This window comes from Heterocephalus glaber, unplaced genomic scaffold, assembly GCF_053883595.1.
Source record: "Heterocephalus glaber isolate CG9 unplaced genomic scaffold, H.glaber_assembly_v1.0 deba00001431, whole genome shotgun sequence".
NCBI classification, from domain to species: domain Eukaryota; kingdom Metazoa; phylum Chordata; class Mammalia; order Rodentia; family Bathyergidae; genus Heterocephalus; species Heterocephalus glaber.
The window spans coordinates 3378-25277 of NW_028258295.1; the positions used below are offsets into that span (position 1 = coordinate 3378).

Below are 21900 nucleotides of genomic sequence, written 5' to 3' on the forward strand. Positions count from 1 at the left end.
TCTGGAAACAAGCCCTTCACAGAGAATCTAGTGAGATTGTGGGTGTAGATGCTTATATTCATAAAGTAGTACCCTGGAACTACCAAATGCAAGCTGTTGCTCGTCAGCCTCCTGGAACAATGTGGTCTTGCCTCGCCTCACAAAGCCTTCCAGTCTCCATCTTCCGTGCCACCACCTAGGCCGCAGTCTCTTCCGTAACCCTGCCCGCGCGCTGCTGTTGCCCAAGCGCCACCGGAGGGCGCCCTTTGCCCGCAGAAGCTAGCCCGGCTCAAAACTCTTCGGGCCGGGTGGGCTGCCCCTTTGCGCAGGGCAGGGGAGGGTGCGGGCTGCGCCGGGCCGCCCAGCCTGAGTTTCCCACACGCCCGCACCACCGCACTGGAGCGCCCCTCGTCCCGGCCCCGCGCCGCTCCGCGGCCAGGAGCCTCTCACGCGCCCCAGCTCCCGCGGCGGGAAGTTTGCCCCGGGCGCCCGACCCCGCCGCCGCCCCGCGGACCCTGCGCCTGGGCTCCGGCCGCTCCGAGCGAGAACCCAAGCGGGCACCGGGCGTGCGGAGGCCGGCGGGCCCCGTAGGGACCGCCCCCCTCCAGCCGGCAGAGCGCGGGGCCGCCGCAGTTCCTACGCTGCCCGCCGGGCGGCGCCCCGCGCCTCCCGCGCTCCCCGCTCTCGGCTCGCTCGCAGCCGGACACAGACTCTGTCTTCGGCTGCCGGCGGATCGGACTGGAGCCGCCGAGGCTGCTGCGGAAGAGGAAAAAAAAAAATGGAAACCAATAGCCCGGCGGGCGGCGGAGCAGCGCCCGTGCCCCCACTCAGCTCCGGAGTGCGGAGCCGTCCAGGTAAGGGCAACGGCCCGCCGCGGCGACCCCGGCCGCAGGGAGGGCTGCCCGCGGCCTGAGTGCAGCCGCGCCAGCCCCCGCCGCGCCGCACCCGGACTTGATGTCCCCAGCGCTCTTCGCTCGCTGGGGGCCGCAGCCCCCGCCCCCGCCTCCCGCTCCCGCCTTCGGCCGCCCGGCCCCCGCGCTCCGCTGAGCCCGCCGCGCTGCCCCCTAGTTTTCGTCTTGTCGTCCCGCCCCCCCGGCCCTCCCGCTGGGGTCTTCCCCTTCCTCGCGCAACTCGCGGCCCAGCATCTGCCCCCTCAGGGGTGACGGCGCCTTCCCGACCTGGCGCTGCTCCCTGTCTCCTCACCCTCGCTCTCCCGGCCGCCGTTCCCGGGGCACAGCCCGGCTCGCGACCCCCCCTCCCCCGTTGCTCGCTCGCAGCCATCCGCCTCCACTGCCCCTGCCCTGCCCAGGACTCTGGCCGCCACCACACCCCCACCCGACGCGCCGTCTGTCTTTGGCTGAACCGCCGTCCTATCAGAAATGACCCTCCTTCCCGCGACTGATGGGGCTCCCGGCCATCACACCCTAGTTCACCCGAGTGGGAAGTGAGGGAGAAACTCTGGAGAGCTGCACTGGGTGCGGGAGGGGGAGGGGGAGGGGGCGGTAAGGGGGGAGGGGAGCCGCCGAGAGGCATCCCGGTGGGGGCCTGCCTGGCTGGGACCTGGCCCGGTGGAGGGCGCGCGGACGCCGCAGCTGGGACGGGGGTTCGCGGCGCTGAGAGCACCTGTGCCTCCTTGCCTGGCTGCTGGGACCGGGGAAAGTGAGGGAGGAGGTGGAGCCTGGGGAGAGTTGGCCAGGGCCTTGGGGTGGGGGAGGTGCGAGGTGGCGGGGCCAGATCCCTCAGGACCAGCCGCCTGGCAGTGGCGGGGCAATGCGGTCCGAGCTGTTCCCCGCCTGGACCTCGGACTGCGAGGCTTTTGGCATCTGTACTTGATGGTGCCATCTTCCTCCTGGTGCTGTTGTCTGGCGATGCCACGCGGTGCCACCTCCCTGCCTCCCTCCAGTGGCTCTCCTGGGCATGTCTCCCAGGGGCCTGGGTTGTCTGGGAAGGGGAGGGAGCTCTGGCTGGGCCCTTGTGCCGGGCAATGGGTTTCGCTCAAGACCAGCCCAAGAAGTCTGAGGACTGGCCAAGAGGAGCGAGCCCTGCCAGGGACAAAGAGAACTACCTTCGCTTGCACTTCCCGTGGGTCACCTAGTGATAGGGACACTTCCAGGACACCTGGAAACAGCTGGTGTGGCACCCTTTTGGGATGGGGCTGCCCAGGCAGGCAGTGGGCACTCAAGAGAAACCTGTGTTGAGCTGTGGTCCTGAGGGGTTGCTTGCGAGGTGGGAGTGAGGGGTTGAAGGAGTGGTTACCTCTGGTCCTGCCAGGGAAGGAAGCCCCTGAAGCTCCACTGGGCCTCGTCAGGCTGGCTTTATTTGCTGAAGCTGCAGCTCATGCTTCATCATTAATCAGGTTTATTATTTTCTTTGCTGGTTGGATGTGTTCCTCAAGGTCACGACCCTTTGAAGAATTAATCTAATGTGCACACATTACAGTGTCTGGGTTTGTTTAATTTTCCATATTTTGTTCATTTCTGGGGCCTGGGCTTGTCCACCAGCCTTCTGCCTGTCTCACCAGCTCCACCCCCCTGTGTCCTCCTCTGGACCTGTTTCTTAGACCCAGAGGCAGGGCTCTTCCCACCAGGTGGGGAAGAGGTAGTGGTAAAGGAGATACTGGGAGGAGATCTTAGATTTCCATGTTTTCCTTACCCCCTATCCAAGGCATGTTGATCATTGTTTTCCCAGTGCTGAAAGTTTTTCCAGAGACTGGTGCTGCTTCATGGTCTTGATTTCCAGTTTGGTTTCCCTTAGGAAGGGAGGGAACTTATGTGTAATGGGGGCGGGGCGTGGACCCTTCCTTAGGGAGACTCTCTGCTGCTGGGAGGCAGAGGGTTTTTGATGAGGGGAGCTCAGCTGCTCCTGAGCTGGGTCTCACCCTGCAGAGTTGAGAAGAAAGAAGACCAGCTCTGGTGAGATGGAAAAGCAACTCAGAAATCAAGGGGAATGGTGAGCAGGATGGGTGGTTATGTGGCTGGCGAGGGTGGGCTGCCACAGCATGCATGTGGGAAGGACATGGCTTGAATCTCTGCCGCAGAGCACTGTACTCATCCCTTATGTATGCCCAGATTTCTGCAGGCTTCCAGAAGCTTTTGGGAATGAGTTCATTTAGTCTCCACCCCAGCCCCACAGCATTTGGTCTGTGCTGCTAACACTGTCATAAGCAGGTATCACTAACCCACAGAAAGCAAGGCTTGAAGAGATTTCCTGGCTGGTCAGAACTCCACAGCTACATGGGAGGTCTCTGGACACACTGTCCTGTGTTCTTAGGCAAACCCTTGCTGGTTTTCAAGGTCTCAGCTGTTCAGTCCTTGGAAAGCCTGCCTTCTCCCTATCCACTGCTTTGGTCCATTGTCAGCTTAGCTGGCTTTCTCCACCTGGGCTGAGACTTTGGCTCTCCACAAAGGGGGTTTCTCACAGGGGATGCTATCTCGGGAGTCTGTGCTCCTGGGCCACAGGATACAGTGCAGATGCCTCCCTCAGAGTTGGACCTTCTGCTTGTGGGTCCCAGCTTTCTGTCATGCTGTACCATCTGGCACAGCCTTTTGCTCACCCCTCAGCAAAGGTGTCATCTGCTGTCACCCATGTCCTTGTCCTCCCTCCTTGTTTCTACCCTTCCGTGTCTTGTCCAGTGTTATGGCTGTGTCTAGATGTCTCCCCAAGACCCCATGTGGTCAAAGGTGGGGCTTTTCAAAGGTGACTGGATGTAGAGTGTGTGAGTTTGGGATTGATTCATGATGCAGTGCTAGGATCCAGGGCACTAGGATTAAAGGTTGAGTGCCCTACCCACCCTAAGTAGTCTGGACTAGATAAGGGGACAGAAAGAGCTGTGGTTTCCTTGATTGCTTTGCTACCTTCTGCCCTCCATCCAGTGTTTCTCCTCTGTGATGCCTATCTTCCATGCCACCCTGCCTTGGAGCCAGCTGATTATTAACTGAAACCTCTACAAACTGTGAGCTAAATAAACTTTTCATCCCTTAACTTGTGGGTGTTGGGTATTTTGTTTTAGCAATGAAAAAAGTAAAACAGAATTTGGTACCAGAGAAGTAGGGTCATTACTGTGACTGTACCTGGCCAAGTGGTTCAGGAGCCTTTGGAACTGGCTTGTGGAAAGTTTGGAACAGTTTGGAGATACCAGCTGAAAAAGCAGCCCTGAAAAGCCTTAGGCTGTACTTGATAGGAGATTCTGGTCAAAGCTCAGAAGACCAGAATGCTGCCAGTAAAGACCAGGCTCAGGAGTTTTCTGCTGGGAAGAAGGACTGCACTGGCTGTTGGATTCCAGGCATGTGTGTGTTATGTGCAGAAGAATGTCTGCATTTTGCTTGTGTCCAGAGACCTTGCCTGACTGATGTTAAGGGTGGTGGACTAAATAATCTGGAAAAGAAATTTCAGAGCAGTCTAATGTTGAGGCAGTGGCATGGCTCCTGTTGGGGGATTTGAGCGAGATTTATGTTGCGAATCAAGAGCAAAGAGGCCAGTAGAATGATTTAAAAGGTGAGTTTGGCTAGAAATGAAGCTCCAGTAAAGCTGCGGACTGCAAAGATAGAGCAGAGGAGATCTTGATTGCTGAGAAAGAATAGGAGCAAAAAAGATGGCCTAAGGATATCACAAGAAGCACCAGAAATCCACCCTTTACAGCCTCAAAATTGCAAAAGTGAGACTTTCCTTTCAGAAGAGAGCCTGAGAGCATCATGTTCCAGAATGGTGGCAGCCTAGAGAAGTTGTTCCTCAGGATTTGGTTCGTAGGTACTTGCCCCCTACAGCCAAGAGAAAAGCAAGCCTGGCTACTGCTCCAGCTGGTGGCAGACCTTGGCATCATCCAAACGGTACTAGTTTTAGTTGCGTGCAGAATGCAGGAATTGTGGAGTCAGGAAGGCTTGCCACCTAGATTTCAGAAGAAGGCCTGGGAGGCCAGGCAGTGTGCCCCATAGAGGGCAGTGTGTGAAGCTCTGAGTGTTAAACTGAAGGTGCAGTGAAAACTCCAGAAGTTTGGAGAAGCCAGGAATGTGGATCATCTGAGGAAAACTGTAAGGAGGGAGAGCAGAGCTGGCCCAAGAGAGAAGCCATGGGAGCTACAACCATCAGCAGTGTCATAGGGGTGAAGCTACCCAAGCCCTTTAGAGACCACATCTTGCCACAAATTGCCTCAGATGCTACACATGGAACTATAGGATTTAATGTTTGTCCTACTTGATTTTGGACTTGCTGTGGTCCCATTCCTTTGTATCCCCCCATTTGTACCTTTTTGGAGTGGTAATGTTTATCTTTTGCCATTGTATGTTGGAAGTGTTTAATTTTCTTTTCATTTGTACAGGGGCTCACAGCTAAGAGTTTGCCTCAAATCTCAGAGGAGACTCTGAACATGGACTTTTCAGCAATGTTGAAACTGTTAGGACTTTGGCAACTCTTAGAGATGGACTAAATGACTTTTGCATAAAGGGATGTGCATGAGTCTTTAGGGGGTCAGAGGCAGCTTGTGTCTAGATGTCCTCTCAAAGCCTCATGCAGTCATAGGTGGGACTTTTTCAGAGGGGTCTGGATCAAGAGTCTGTGACACTGGGATTGATTCATGGCTAGGATTAAGGATGTGAGTGCTACCCACCCTAAAGGCAGTTAGCCTAGATAAAATATAAGGGACAGAAAGAGCTGTCCTTTTCTTGATTGCTTTGCTACCTTCTGCCTGCCACAATCTGTTTCTGTGATGCCTGTCTCCCATCCCACCCTGCCTTGGGGCCAGCCAATTATGGATTGAAACCTCCACAAACTGTGAGCTAAATAAACCTTTCCTCCTTAACTTGCGGGTATTGGGTATTTTGTCTCAGAAACAAGAAAAGTAACTAAAATGCCCTATCTTCAAGATGCAGCTGGTCTGTCTCTGGTGTGGAAGGGGTGGCAGCTCTAGCTCGCACAACTTGCTGCATGACCTTGGACACGCTGTGTATCCTCTCTGAACCTCCTCACCTGTAGAGTGGGGATTGGCTGTGTGGAATGTGAGAGGGTGGAACTGTGATTGGTCACATAGGAAGGGAGGTTGGGGTGTTCCGGGTCACCCCTCGTGGGGTGACCTCCTCCCGCCCTCTCAGGGGGCTGGGTTAGCTCCTAGCTCCTGCCTGGTATTGATAATGACCTGTTTGTATTTGTCTTGGTACTCAGACAGCAGATCCCCTGAGGAGCAAAGCTTGGGCCTGACACTTGTTTCCATCCTGTGGTTCCTAACAGAGATGGCACTGTCCCTCAACACCTGTCAGCTGGCCTTGTTTGACAGCAGGCACATAAGAAATAGCTGTTACTTGATTATAATATTTTGTGACATAAAATAGGGTATGCCTTATATTTAGCAGATCCTTTATGAAGAAAAAAATCTTATGCCATACAGGCTGTGTAAATTATGGAAAGGAAAGAAGAAATTAATTTAACATTGTATTGACTGCATACTCTTGTTTGTTTTGCTCAACCACTTGGCTACCCTGTGTGTTGGATGCACACATCTCCATCTTTAGAGATGAGGATGGATGGGTCCCAGGGGCCCATACCACATGTCACATAACCTGTCCCACATCACAGACCAGTGATGGCTCCAGCCCCCTGCTTCTTCCCTACACCTGGGCATCACTACCTTTTAAAATGTGGGAGGGGGCACTTCATAAAATGGTTCACCATAGGTCTTTCTTTACAAGCTGTGCATTAACATCATCTACACAGAGCACAGTCAGGGCTGAGTAGTGACGAAGCCCTTAGTGTGAAGCAGGGCCCTGCCCTTCTTCCCAGAGGTGTATAGTTGGTGCGGAGACACCGGCTCGAGTGGACATGATGTCCATGCTGACATGGACAGGTGTTGATGTGCACAGCAGGTGACATTTCCAAGGAGCGGTGGAACATGCCGACAGCTTGTGTATAGCAGATGAAGGAGCAGGGAGTATTGGGAAAACTGTGATTTCTAACCTGGTAGCCCAGAGAGAATGGTGATGCTACTTTCTGAAACAGTGGGGCCAGAAGGGGACCTGGTCTTAGGGAAAGCTGCCACATTAGGCTGCCAGGCTGCCAGGAGGAAGGTGCTAGAGCATTGGGGACTGGGCTGTGTGGCTGCTGAATCCCCAGGCATCAGCTGAGTAGTCCTGAGCAAGTGTGCTGTCCCTAAAGTGTCTCTGCTGCCTGGTTCTCACCTCCCCAACCTCTGCGAGCTTCGCTGCCTCCTGTGGCTCTAGGACTCTGTGCCCAGCACTCTGTCCACAAAGTTCCTCCTCTTCTGTCCATCACCCAGAGTGGCACTTCCATCAGAGAAGGCAATGAGGGCTGGATGTGCTTTGCTCACTGATGTGTCCCGAGCACTTGCACAGAGCAGGTGCTAGTAAATATTTGTCCTGCGTGAAAGGCCTCAACTTGTGTTTAGCAAATGTTTGTTACAGGGATGGATTCACAGGCTGTGTGGGCCTTGGGTTTCTGGGAATAAGAACTTACCTGTACCTCCTGCTGTCTATGACCCTCTCCTGTCCTTTGTATCCAACCATGCAGTACTGGTTTGTGTGGCCAGCAGCACCCAGGACTACCAGGACCCAGGCTGATAGGCCTCACTTCTTCCCTCAGTCCTGTGTTTGAGGTTTGGGCAATGCTCATGGTGGGAGGCCTTGGGCAGGTCCCTAGACCAGGCCCTGTGAGCTCCTGCCTGCTCACCTGTAAGAGACTCAGGGAGCAGGGAGAACCACCCAGTGACAGTAATCACTTTTCAGGGTGCTTTGTGGTAGTTTGGCCATAGAGCTGAGATGGAGGCTGGGGTGTGTCCAGAGTCACAGCGACACTGTAGGAGTGGGGTGTGCTGTGGACCAATGGAAGGATAGCCTTGGAAACAGGAAACCCAGGCTACTCATTGCTGCCTTAGTTTCCTCTCTAAAGACATGGGAATCTAATAAACTTTACCTCTCAGCTTCCCAATTCACTGACCCAACCCAAGCAGGGGGCTTCCACACAGCCCCAGAAAGAGCAGGTGGGGGCCAACTTCCCACACCCACAGGGGAGCCCTAGGGTGGCCTAGGAGGTGGCTGTGCTATAAGTACATGTTTTGAATTGGAGTTTAGGGCCAGAGTTAAAAAGGAGGATTTAATAGAATGAGAAATCAATAGCCCAGAGGTGGTTAAGATGTGTAAGTGAGAGGTAGGCTGTAAGGCACACTTAATAAAAAAGAACAGTTTAACGTGGCACAGAAGATGGAGGTGCTGCTCTGGATGGGGGAGCTGGGGTGGGCTGTTCTGTGTGTGTCCTGCTCTGCAGCCTGATGTCGGCTCCCAGGAGTGAAGTGAAGGGCAGCCTTGTGCTTTGCTGCTGCCTCCAGCGTTTGGACCCAACATGCTGGGCAGTGCAGTGGTTGGCACTCTTGGATCGGGTGCTCAGCTCTTCAGATCCAGCAGCATGGCTTCAGGCAGGAGTGAACCAGGCCAGCAGTGTCTCTGAAACCTAGCAGGTGCAGGAGGACCCAGTGAGCAGCTGCAGTTGTTAGTGTTCAAAGTATTAACTATGTTTTCATCTGTCTAGCTTGTTGCCAGCCCTGTCCCCTTCATAAGACTCTACAGATAAGAGTCCCTAGGAAGGCTGGTGAGAACACTGGGAAGGGGACATTGCCCTCTGGGGGAGACATCTAGAGTGGATTTAGTTTGAGACCCCGTCAGAGGAGAGCCCTGGGGCCTAGGAAGGCGAAGCCGCTTATCTAAGTTGTGCAGCAGGGGAGGAGCAGAGCTGGAGGCCAGGCTCTAGGCTCCCTGGCCTGCATCCCTTTTCCTGGGTCTTGTGGCCCTCTTTGGGGAGAGGGCTGAAAGAGAGATTTTAACAGTCATTCACTCCAGTGCCAGCCTTCAAACAAAATCAAAGTAGAACTAAGCAGGAAAGTGCTCTGGATTCTTCTTCTTCTTTTTTTTTGGTGCTGGGGATCAAACTCAGGTCCTTGAGCTTGCAAGGCAGGCGATGGAACCAATGAGCTAAATCCCTGGCCCTGCTCTGGATTCTTTAAAGCTTTTGTGTGTGAGCTCCAGGGGGGATGGGGGACTTTGTCTTTTTATCTTACACCAGGCTGACATACAGCAGATGTGAATTCAACAAAACAACAGTGACGATGACAATAATAATAGCTAATACTGATTAAATGCCCATTGTGTACCAAGCATGATGCAAGGGGCTTTCCATATATTATCTCAGTTAATCCTTTTACTAACTGCCAAGGCCAGAATGTTTAAGTCCCTCTCTAAATTCTTATGTTGAAATTCTAATGGCCAAGGGTAGGAAGTGGGGTCTTTGGGAGGTGATGAGGTCATGAGGGTGGAACCTTAGGAAAGGGATTAATGCTTTTATAAAAGAAGCTCCACAGAGCTCCCTCACCTCTTCCCCCATGTGAAGACACTGAGAGTGTACTGTGGAGGAACCAGGAAGTTCTCACCAGACGCTGAACCTTGCTGGTGCCTTGATCTTGGATTTCCTGGCCTCTAGAGCTATGGCATTTTGTTATAACAGCTTGAATGGACTAAGATAGTAACTTTAAGTACTGTTATTATGCCCATTTTATAGATAAGGAAGCTGAGATTCAGAGAAATGATTAGCCCCAAAACACCGTAGCTAGTATGAAGCAGAGTTGGTATTTGTATCTAGGCAGTCTGATTTCAAACTCTGATGATGTTTGTCTTTATGAGCACGTGTGTGTGAAATGTACACTAATATTCCTCATGTCTTTGGCAGGCTTGCCAAAGTTCATTTCTAGAACTGACAGCAGCAAGCCCCAGGCCCAGGCTATCCTGCTGTCAGCCAGCATGAGGAGGGCAGTGGAACCTTATGCATTTTGCTACTTGTCTCTCCTTGTCCTGGTTTCTTCCACCCTGAGCGAGGGGGCCACTGGCCATATTGGGAATCTGTTAAGGATTCACTCCTAGTTATAGTCAATCAGGTGCTCGTCTTTCATACGGCATCCAGGGATGGGATGGGCTTGGAGTGGAGGCAGGGAAGGGCTTCGACCTGAAGCATTGATGAGACCCTGTCACAAGCATTGGTGGGAGCTCAGGTGAGACTGGACTCCATTGACTTTAGGACAGTCCCACCCTAGTAGGACCAACTAGGGTCCTACTAGCTGGCATGACTGTCCTGGGTTGTTAATTGGAGTTAGCAGGAGAGGATCTGACTGAGGTCGTGGATTCTCAGCAGCATTACCAGAGACTCTGGGATGAAACCCCAGGGCCGCAGAGTTGTGACAGTTATGGTTATTGCTGCCCTTGCTGGTGCCTCCTGTAGCTAGTTCAGTTCATGAGTCATGATTGGTAGTATCCCTGGTAAGGTTGGTGGTAGACTGAGAGTTGAGGCATCTCTCTTACTGGTGGCAGCAGAGGGGTTTTTAGCATTAGAGACTTGAGTGGGTTTGAGGAGTCATTTCATGGAACTCTTTCCCAGCCCTCTGAGCCTCCATCAGCACAGCACAGCCCTCCTGCTGACACTGCCACACCATGTCTGATGAGCGATCACTTGCTCCAGGCTGATTATGTTCTTGGCCCTCTCTGTCCCCCTCCCCCTAAGATCTCCAAACCTAAGAAGCAGACTGGGCTGGTAGGAACCACCAGATTCTAATAAGTTCAGTAACCAGGTGAGACCCACATAGTTTGATGGGAATGTTGGGGCAGAATCTAGGACTCTGCCCCCATCCATGGCTCTATCTGCACAAAGGGCAGAGGTGGCAGTCCTCAGGAACACCTGCTCCTCCTAAGGTTGAAAACTGTACACAGAATAAAGCAGTGTTTGTTCAGCAATGACAATGCCTATTTGATTGCTGGGAAACTAAAACCCAGGGAGGTTAAATGAATCATAGAATCTTTTTCCAGGAAGGAGCCTGAGACCATTGCGTTCAATGTTCCACCTGGTGCTGCTCCACACAGAACTTCCCATGGATCGATATCCAGCTCTGCTTGTCTCCCCTTGCCCTGTCTTCTGAAAGCTGACCTCACTGGGCACTTGCCATGCATGGCAGGCACTGTTCTGCATGATTTTGGGTATGGCTTCAGTCTTATGTATGAGGAAGCAGATCTACAGAGATTACAGTTTGCCCAAGGTGACCACCTGTCATGGTGGAGTCATGACATACCCAAGGTAGCTGGGCCACACTCTTTCCCCATTCATAAGACAGGCCATCCCTGGATTCGGCAGGTGTGAACACAGGAACAGGTGAAAGCATTCAGTGTGCTGTCAGGCATGTGGCAGGTGCTTAATAAATGGGAGTGACTTTCTTCTAGAGATACCAGAGGGTTTTTCTTGTGCTGAGCCGAATCCACTTTCCCTGTGTCCTTATCCTGCACCCCTTGGAACCCCATTGCAGCCCTTGAGGTGTGAAGATACCTAATAAGCAAGGAACAAAGCCAGTACTTAATTTCATCCTCCCTTGGTTTCTAAGACTCTCTTCCTTAGACTGAAACCTATCTGAGAAGGCAGCAGTGGCCCAGGGGGCTCAGAGTAGTGTCCAAGGCTAGGAGTTGCCTCCTGGGAGAGGAAGTGGCCTGGTCCCTTGCCACTCAGCACCGTGCCACACATCCATTCCTGAGCGTATGTTTCTAGAGTGCCTCCTGCATGCCACCAGTCAGGGCTGGTACACCCCAGCCTGGGTCCTACACAGTATGTACACAGATAGCTACTGAATCTTCCAGGTGCTAGACTGGGTCTGAGGGCAGAGGGGCTGCTGCTCTTTGAGCTTTTAAGAGGCAAAACACCCCATCAGAGGACCCAAAATTCCTATGAACCAAGTGTAAGAGCACAGAGTGGACAACTAGGGGGAGAAAGCTCACTAGTTCATTTGAGCTAAAATAGCACCATGAGACCCTCCTTTGAAATGAAGAGTCCTACCAGAGCCCAATAGGCTGAAACATGACCTCTTCCAGGTAGGGTGCAAACTGGCAGTAAACAAGGCAGTTAGGCTGTCAGTGAAATGGAAAGTCAATGGAGAAAGTGTGCTACTATCTGCAGCTGATAGGCTCTCTCTTCCCCTCAGCTCATTTTGGAAGAGAAGGTATTGGGATGTCCAGAGCTTGTTGGCTCCAGGGCCTGGGGCATGGCTGATCTTTGTTCTGTTTTCTGGGCCAGGACTTCCAGTTTCTGTCCTTGCACTGTAGCTTTGTTAATCCTACTTGACATAGGAGACCAGAGATTTTTGGATGCTTGGTCCTTTGCACAGGGTCACACAGCTAAACCACAGCATTACCCTCTCTTCTTATGCCACTGTGTCTTCATGGTGGCCAGGGCCTCTTCAATAGCCAAGAGAGATCTGTGCTTCAGCCTCCTAAAGGCAGGAACTGTACAGCTTCCCTGTGGGTGTTCAGGTGGGCAGTGGTAAGGTGAGGCCAACTCACACTCCTCCAGCCCCAGGCACTTTAGTGAGGTCCTCTCCCATTATCCATCTGCCCCACAGATGTGGGCTCCAGGGCAGGCACCATGTCTGTTTCTCAGCATTCTTTCAGCAATAGCTAGGGCAGTACCAGTATGGAGTAGGTGCTCAATACCTATCTGTTGAATGAACAGCTTACTTTGAGGGTGCTTGTCTGCAGGGCCTGAGTCCTAGAGCCCTGGGCTAGCAGTGAGCCTTGGCTCTGGAAAGCTGGATGGGCGGCCTTCAGCTCACAGATGTGTGGGGTTGAGAAGTTCAAAACACCTGTCTCCTGCTGGATCTCGTTATCATCACCAATAATGGAGCTGTGTTAGTATAAGGGTAACCCTAGATCTGCCTGGATCTTGGCCCAAGGCACTTTTCCCCCTCCTTGAACCCAACTGAGCCTGGCATGGGGTGAGAGGCAGAGAAGGGTGCCATGTGGAGTGACCGGCATGACTGTAGGTCAAGGTAGGGAGCACACACCTCCCATGAGTCAGAAGGAGGCTCTGGGAATAGGCCAGACCCCAGGAGTGTTTCCTTGGATGCACATAATTTGAGCTGGGACTTGTATGCACTCCTGTTCATTTACCCTGGAGCCCAGTTAGTTATACAGAGGGCAGTGACAGGCTGGACGATGGGATTTATAGGGGCAGAGTCCCAGGAGAAGGCTGTCTTTGTGCAGGGCAAAAAGAGGCACCCACATTCTGGAGGGGGAGCTGAGGTCTGATGTCACCTTTCATCCTCTGGATCCTGAGCCCATGGGGACCGACCCTGGGGGTGCCCCGGTAACTAGCCCATGGTGCTTTCACTAGTCACGGCTGTAGGGGGTTTCCCTTCCTTTACCCATTTAGAGTGATTGGCAGTGGTACCTGCAGGGCTGGTTAAAGGATGTCTGGGACCAAGTGTGTACTCCTTGGGAAGAGGGTGCTCTATCACCTTGTAATGTTAGAACTATGCCCAGAGTACAATGAGTTGGTCCAATCATCTCCTTCTGCAGAAAAGGAAACTGAGGCCCTGAGAGGACTAGTAGATTTTCCAAGGTCATATGACTTGCCGAATGAGGACTTGAAATGGGCTTCCCTTGCCTGTAGTCCATTTAGTCTTTTGTCTTTCATCACACTCCTGTGGAGCCTCTCATCAAACAGGGGAGCACATGCTTTGCTCCTCACTGGGATGAGCTTAAAGCAGTAGTTCTCCCGATCCCTCACTTCATCTGGTTTCATTCTTGCTGGGCAGGGTATGGAGTGAGCCACAGGAGCAAGCACTGTGACTCTGAGGGGCACATGGAGAAGAGCAAGGCCCCAGGCAGTAAATACATGTCCAACTGACCCGTGCCAAAGTTAGGTATGTTAGGTCCTGGGGTCCAGGTTGGGGTGGAACAGAGAAAGACCTCAGACAATCCAAGGAAGCTTCTTGGAGATCATAGGCCTTTGGGGGGGAGGGGCCAGGCATCATAGAGAGGATCTAGTTAGATGTGTGGGAAATCACCTGGTGTAGGGGCAGGGTTCCCAGAGGGGCCTGGACAGCCTGTGATGAGAGTCCCTGTCTACTCGCTCTTTAGCCTTGGACAAGCCACTTCACTTATCTGAAGGCTCTGTTTGCTCAGCACTAAAATGGGGCCAATAAAAATCCTAATCTCACAGTGTTTAGGGGAAAGCAAATAAGATGACATCTTTATAAGAGGTTCTTAAGTCTTAAGATGCTTTCAGTACATACTGTATGATTTAATTTTTATAAAATTAAAAAGAAGGCAAAGTAATCTATAGCAACAAAAGTCAGGATGGCAGTTATCCCTGGAAGGGGCCCATGGGGAGCCCCTGGAATACTGGTTATGCTGTTTCGTGATCTGAGAGCTGTTTCATGGAAACTCATTGAGCTGGACACTTAGGTTCTCTTTTATGCCTGTACATTGTATTTCAGTGTTGAAAATTCTTTATAATTTAAGTGGCTATAATGGGTATAATGGCCAGGTTAAATGGCTAAAGTAAGGTCACTTGACAGAATGTCCAAGAGGAGACCTGGAAAGACATTAATAAAAATAATAGCTGATATTTGTTGAGCATTTTAGCCAGTTTGCTAATCACTTCACAAACATTTTCTTGTTTAATCCTACAACAACCTACATTTTATAAGTGGGTAAACTGAGGCTTGGAGAGTGACCTAAGTTGCCCAGAGTTGCACAGCCAGCCCAGTGGCAGAGGTGGGGCCCAAGGGAGGTCTGACCCAGAGCCAGCACTCAGAGCTCAGTAGCCTTTTCAGGATGCTGCGGTGCACAGTGTTACCTTGACCTCCTCATTGGTGAACTAGGCGTGTGGACCCTGGGTCCAAGTCATCTCAGCAGCTCTGACTGTGCAGGGTTGTGCCTGGGTGCTACTTGGGTGGAATGTGTGGGACATCATCAGTTCCTGTGGCTCCCAATCTGGAGATGCTTTTAGAATGGAAGTAGTGGGGATCAGGAGCCAGGGAGGAACGCGTTAGTCTGGAGAGCAGCGAGACCATTGTGCTGTGTGTATGGGTCTCTAGGGCTCTGGAGGGAAGGGAGTGGGTGAGAGCTCAGGGCAAAGGTCAGGTGCTGAGTTACAGCCATCCAGGGGAGAGGGGAGAGAAGGGGCCTGCCAGTTTTTACCCAGCAGTGGAGGGAAGAAAGGAACTGCTGCTGCTGTGGAGTGTGTATTCCCCCTACTATTTCCCCAAGAGCCCTGCTGGGGATCCCAGCTTCTCAGACACCTTCTCACCCACAGCCTGCAGCCTCCTGGGGACTGGGAAGAAGATGGGAAGTCAGCTGCTTTTGTTACCTTGCTTATAGTCTCACTAAATTGCCTCAACATGGAGCCTTGTGTGGGGAGGGAGAGATGCCATTGTGTTTCGTTTACATGCAGCTGGCTGAGCAGCTAAAGCTGCTCCAGTCAGGTGGAGAAAAAGGGCCTGATGGCCCCACTCAGGGTGCTAGAAAAGGGCCCTTCTCTTCCAGCTAAGCCAGCCTTTCTAAGGGAGGCCTGCCATGATTAACTCTTTCAGCCTTTGGACTGTTTCATACGGGACTTCAGCAGGGACATACACACTGTGGAGAGAGCACATCAGTACGTTGTGGTTGCTTATGATTATTTATATCTTGTTTGTCTTTAGCATGTTAGGACTGTCAACTCTGACTGGAGGCTGGCTTTGAGCAGCAACCATGGACCCTCGCTCAGGGGTTCCTTCCAAAGAGTGCTCATCTATAGTGCTCACTCTGCCCCCCAGTATGGCTTTGACTTACTGCCTCAGGACCTTTGCACAGGCTTTTAAACCTGCTTGGAACCCCTCTTCTCTCTCCTCCCTTGCTTGCTGTACTTGGCTTATTTATTCCCCTTTTGAGAAGCCCTTTTTTTTGCTGCCCCTACCTCCAGCCTACACAAGACCCCTTCTGTGTTGCTCCTGAAGCAGCCCCCTACCCCTTCCCTTTGGATCACTTCCCACATTGTATTGCAGCTGCCAGCTCCCTGCTCAGCCTCTCCACTGGGCACTGAGCCTGGGAGTGCAGGCCACCTAGCTGGTGAGCAGCAGGACTGAAATCTATTTCTTTCTTTCCTGTACATCTCCACCATGTCCTCCCTTCCTTCCTGGCAGCACAGTGGTCTGCTTAGGAATTGAGGGCCTCAGGTGTGAGTCCTCAGAGCCCCATGTCCTTGTTTAGCATGAGAGCCCCTAACCTCGGAAGGACCAATGTCCAGACCACTAGGTACAGATGGGGAGAGAAGTATGAATCTGACCAATAGCACTGTGGTCCCAGGATGTGCAGGGCTAATTCAAGTGCAAACAGTGTATTAGTATTTATTACTCATGCACCACTGCTAAAAAAACTTGAATTTTAAAAATAATGGTGAGTAAATGAATTGATCGATGCCCCATGGGGAGAGGATGCCCCCAAAGGGTATTTCATGAGAGAATGGCACGGCCTGTGCTGTTGGAGAGTGAAGATGCTTCCTGGTGCTGGGCTGCAGAGGGGACTTGGTGGAGAGTGGCTTTTTTGCTTTGTTTTGGTTTCTGTGGTGGGGCCTCACATATGCTAGGAAAGCATTCTACCACTGAGCTGTATCCCCAGGCCTTTGAAAATTTTATTTTGAGATAAGTTCCTGGTAAGTCGGCCAGGCTGGCCTTGAACTTATGATCTTCCTGCCTCTGCCTCCCAAATAACGGGCCTTACAGGTCTGCACCACAGTGCCTGGCTCTGCTGACCGTATTGGGGTGAGGAGTACTCTGATTGCTAGAACCCCTTCCCTGGAGTAGAATCTCTTGCTTGTGTCCTCAGGAAGGTGGTGAGCAGGGACAAATACCAATTTAAACAAGATGAGACTTGCCACCGTGTGACTTTGAGTGAATTACCTCTGTGCCTTAGCTTTCCCATCTGTGCAGTGGAGACCATGAACCCTGTGTGGCCCACTTCATAGGATCTAGAGCAGAGAGTTGGGCTGTCTAAACAGAAGGGTGTCACAGCCCTTTGGGTGTGTGAAGGTGACTCTCACACTGCCTTCTCTGCTTGGAGGGGGTATGGTTTTGAGGGCTTAGGAAATGTGAGCAAGGAGGGAGACCTTGTGTGTAGGGGGTGCCAGAAAGGTCAGGATCATAACTCTGAGGTTGCTGCACCTGCTTGATGCATTTATTTCTGGAGGGAGTGTGCCACTGACTGCAGGGGAGCAGGACATACAAAGGCTGTGCCATGGCCACTTGGGCCCTGGGGCTGCCGATGTGAGGGTGAGTGCTTAACCCTGAGTGTGGCTCCCTGAGTCCTTGGTGGCCTTCCCTGTCCCAGAAGTGACCTCGCCTCACCACTAGGAACCCTTTCCCACAGCCCCAGGCCAAGCTCTCTGCCTGCACCGGGGCCACCTCGTTCCCTGCTCCCTTTGCTTGGGCTGCTGTGTGCCAGGGTCTGCCCTGGGTGGGGCAAAGCGGCTCTGTGGCCCTAGAGTGTTAGCAGGGAATGTCCCACAGCTAGGAGGCTTTGAATCAAGGTATCCTCAGAGGGGGAAAGGGTATTGTTTAGACATTTTGTGTAAATTAGTAATATTGTAACTGTTAATTGAATGTCCATTGATCGCCTGTCAGAGGTTTGATTTACTCTGTCCTTCCCCTTTGGAGTCTTAGTCAACTGTTTGAATAGGTTGCTTGCTATGCCCTCATTTCTCCTCTTCTAATGTGGACTCCTTCCGTGCGCCCAGTAAATCTTGGTTTCATTCCACTGGCTTCATAATTAGCATCTTTTGTTTTCTGGCTCCAGCCTTGGCCTCCCTGCAGCCACTCGTCCCTCCCAAGTGGATTTTTGTGACTCATTTCTCAACCAGAGTTTTCTGAAGTATCAGGATACTCAAGACAAAGGCAGAGTGGGCCTGCTGCCTTTCTTTTGGGGATGTCAGTGCTTCGAGCATTTCTTTGGAAGAGCGTGAGAGAGCAGTAACCTGGAGTTTGGCATTTGTTCCAAGTGTGCTGCTTCTTTCCTCCCTCCCTCTTTCCCTCCCTCCTTTCCTTCCTCTCTTCCTTCCTTCCTCTGGTAGATATTTTTTTGGCACCAACTCTATGCCAGGCCCAGTGTTCAGCACTAAAAGGACAAATATCTGAGTTTAATGTTTGTAAAGGAAAGCAAGAAATAATAGAGGTGAGTATACCATGCCACAGAGGAGCCAGTGTGGGTGACATGGGGACACAGAAGAGGAAGGATGGGCTGACAGGAAAGGCTTCCCAGAGGAAGAAGAATTCCTACACTAGAGCATGGCTGCTTTTCAGAGGGTAGGGGGAGCTGCCTGGGTGAGGCAGGGCAAGAGCATGTAGGCAGAGGCGGTGTCCTGGCTGGGGAGTCTGAGGTGGCAGAGAGTGCAGCTGGGGCTATGTTTATAGTAATGACAATGCCGTGGCTCAATTACCAAGCACCCTGGCTGTTCGAAGGGGCCTGCGTTATCTAGTTTACTTCTTCTAAGAACTACACACACACACACACACACACACACACACACACATACCATTAGTGCCTCTTCCCCCCCACAGATAGCAGAGGCTGGATCTCATACCTCCATGTGGAGGACCAGAGACATGAACGCAGGCATCTGAATAAAGGCTGCTGGTGGCCTCTACATGTTGTCTGGCCCAAGGATGTGACAACAAGGTTGGATCATCGACCTTGGGGTGTCCCTGTGCCAGATTATGGAAGGCAGACTAAAAAGTTTTAATTTTATCCTGAAAACTCAGCCACTGAAAAATTTTAGCTCTATCAGACTTGTTTTTAATATTAATCTCTAGCTGCTATGTGCAGGGTAGGTGGACTTGTTGGTGAGGGCCTGGGGTGTCCTACTGAAGAGAGGCTAAGGCGGGGCATGGGTACAGAAGACACCAGGGCTGGGTATGGGTGAGGGTGGTGGGCAGAAGGCCAGTGTTCTGATGAGTCTCACATTCTTCAGTTGGGGCACTTGACACTCAGCTGCCAGGACAGGACAGCCAGAATCTAGACTGTGGAAAGAGGTGGTGGAGTCCATTCTTTTTCTGACTGCTTAGTGTGATGTGGCTGGGGAACATCTGTGTAGAACATGCACACCTGGAGCCCAGGTCATGCACAGAAGGGCAAAGGGGGGTCAGCTCCTCTGGAAGAAGGTTTAATGTGGGGAGAGGGGAGCTCCTGATGGAGCTCTAGACCCCACACCCAGGGCCTGAGTCCACCAAAGAGACTGGAAGGAGCAGCCACAGGCAGGGCAGCAGAGGAGAGAGGGTGACAGGAGCCCATGGGAAGGGGATTGCAGAAGAAAGCAACTTGCAGGGTGAAACACTGCAGTTGTAAGGAGGAGAAGGGGAACAGTGTTCAGTGGGCTGGCAATTGGAGGTCACTGCTGTCGCTTGGTTACTCCTGGGCATGGCACGGGCAGGAGGGACTGCAGTAGGAGGGTGGCGCTGTGTGTTGGGGGGGAATATGTGGAGATGGCCTCCATGGCCCCCCACCCCTGGGGGGAGACTGGAGATCCAGGGTAGGAGTGGGGACAGACTCAGGGGGGCCTCTTCTGAGTTTGCTAACTGAGGGAACACTTAGAAGAGCTGGAGTGGTTGGGGCGCTAGCTGCCTGTTGTAGCCAGGACCCAGGACCGAGGGGCTTCGTGCTAAGCCAGGTTGGTCCTGCCGTGACCCAGTGCTGTTTAGCAGTGCCTCTCCTGGGGGAGCCTTGACCTCAGGGTTTGTCGACTTCTGAGGCATGGATACTCTCCTGTGGTGGATGTCAGGCTAGGAACATGATGTTGCTAATGCAGAGCTGGGGAGAGATGGGCACTGCCTGCCCTCCCAAGCTGCTCTGAGCTGGCTCTGCACCTCCTGGGAGAGCAGGTGGGGTGGGGCAGAGGAGGAGTTCCCTTCCATGGAGACCAAGGAACAGGGGCAGGTGGGGCCTGGCCGTGTGGGTCCCAGTGTGACAGTGATTCTGGGGGTGTGAAGGGGTAGGTGGAAGGAGGGGCTGGAGAAGGAGTTGAGAAAGGCCTGTGAGAGGAGGAGGAGGAGGAGGAGGAGGAGCAGACCAGTACCCCAGCCACCCTGAAGAAAGCCTCCAGAGCAGCACTGGCCAGCTGGGCTCTAGCACTGTCCAGATGCCTTCTGCTTTGCAACCTTCAGGAGCTGCTGTAGGGGCTTGGAGAAGCCAGCTTATTGTTTTATTTTCTTTTCTTCTGTGAAGCTGGAGATTGGACCCAGGTCCTTTGCTCTGAGCTATATCCCTGTCCATTTTTATCTTTTATTTTGAGGCAGGGTGTCACTAAGTTGCTCAAGCTGGGCTCAAACTTGTGATCCTCCTGCCTCAGACCCCTAAAGGACTGAGATTGTAATGTGTGCTACTACACCGGGCTTCCCTTTGGGTTTTGTAGGGCAAGGGTGACCAAAGGACAAGGGCAGGTTGGCTCAGGGTCGTGGCAGTACAGCAGCTGGCTATAGGCTGCAGACCAGTCAGGGAGAGCTGCAAACTCTACTTGTCAGGTGCAGTGGGGGCAGAGGCAGAGCTGGTAAGGGCAGCTCCGCGGGAGGAGGGATGGGTACAGACCTTTGGAGGCGTGATGGGCTCTGCTGGCAGCTGGCTAGCATGGGTCTAGTCACTGGTATCAGAAAAGGTTTGGTGAAAGATGAGCAATATTCAGTGGTTCCAGAGGAGCTGGATATAACTCGAGGTGGTGGCCACAGGCTGTCAGTCCAGCTGGCGGCCAAACCTCGATGAGGATAAATACATCTGCTGTGCCAGGTGACCAGATGAAGGGAGTCCTGGGGTGTTGGGGTGGTGCCCCAGGCTGGGTCCAGGAGATGGGAGAGCGTATGGGCAGTCCTGGAGGGCAGCTTCAGGCCAGACCACTCAGTTTCCCCTTGGGCACCTCCTTGCCCTGCCTCATCTCTGCTCTTGGGCAGGTTTGGAGCTCAGCCAGTGAATTAGGCTGTCAATGGATGTAGCTCCACAGTGACCTCAGGGCAGGGCTCTTCTCATAGGTGTCTACCTCCCCCTTTCACCCTCACCGTCACCACTGAGGTGAGAGGGAGGCTGCTGAAGGGTCTTTGGTTTATCTGAGAACCTGGCTCAATTCACTGGGCATGGGAGCACCCTCCATGCCATCGCGGTTGGCACCTCCTGTGAGAGTGGGAATAAGTCTGAGTTCGGCATTCCCTGGCACAACCTTCCTGCTGCTCCTCCGAGGGCTCTCTACCCCTGTCCCTGCTTTCTTCCTTCCTACAGAACCTGTCAACTTCTCACCTGCCACATGCTTTACCTATTGGTGTGTTGATTGTTTGTCTCCCCTCACTAGATTGTAAGTGGTGTGAGTTTGTGTTTTGTTATAAGTTCTACCCCAGTATCTAGAACAGTGCCTGATACACAGTAAGCATCTAATATTTGCTAAATAGATAAATAAAAGCCCTGCAAACTTTATTTTTTATATTGTATTTGTCAGCTTCCTGGCTTCTAGATCCTTGTTCTACACTCTTTCACTATGTAAAAAGCAGGCTGTGATATGGTACAGTACAAACAGCTTGCTGCAGGATCAGAGTTAACCTGACATAGGATTAGGACATGCTTTATGGGAAAGGTGACATTGAACTGGGCTTCAGAGGATGAATAGGCGTTTTCTGAGTGGGCAAGAGGAGAAAGGACGTTCTAGGCAGAGCCAGTCTCATCAGCAGGGGTGCAGGTATGTGAAAGTACATGGAATATTTGGGAAACAGTGAGGAGTGTCCAGCTGTAAAGAATGTGTGGTGTGTGCTGGTGCATTGGAGGAAGTAAAGTGAAAAGCTTTGGGGGGTGGTGTGGCTTGCTGGTGTATGTAAAACAGCCTAAGAAGAGGCAATAGTAGTTGGGATCCTGAACTCTGGAGCCAGGCCACTTTCAGGCTGGCTTTACCACTTACAGATGTGTGCTTTTGTTTGGTGTAAATTTGGGAGAGTGATGGTACTCACCTCATAGGACTTTAGTGTGAATTAAATGAGTTAAAATATATGAAACACTCACTACCTGAGCATAGTAAAGTGATATAAAACATTAACTAGTATTTTTATAGAAAGAAGTCAATGCA

General features: G+C 52.3%; 1 protein-coding gene across 1 annotated transcript in view; it reads left to right on the top strand.

Moving 5' to 3' along the window:
• Positions 1-617: 617 nt before the first annotated feature.
• The window catches only part of Grik4 (glutamate ionotropic receptor kainate type subunit 4), a 436311-nt gene continuing 415028 nt past the window's right edge, over positions 618-21900 (top strand). The window contains exon 1 of the mRNA XM_087212564.1: positions 618-833. The gene's annotated coding sequence lies outside the window, so the exon portion shown is untranslated. The remainder of the gene's footprint in view (positions 834-21900) is intronic.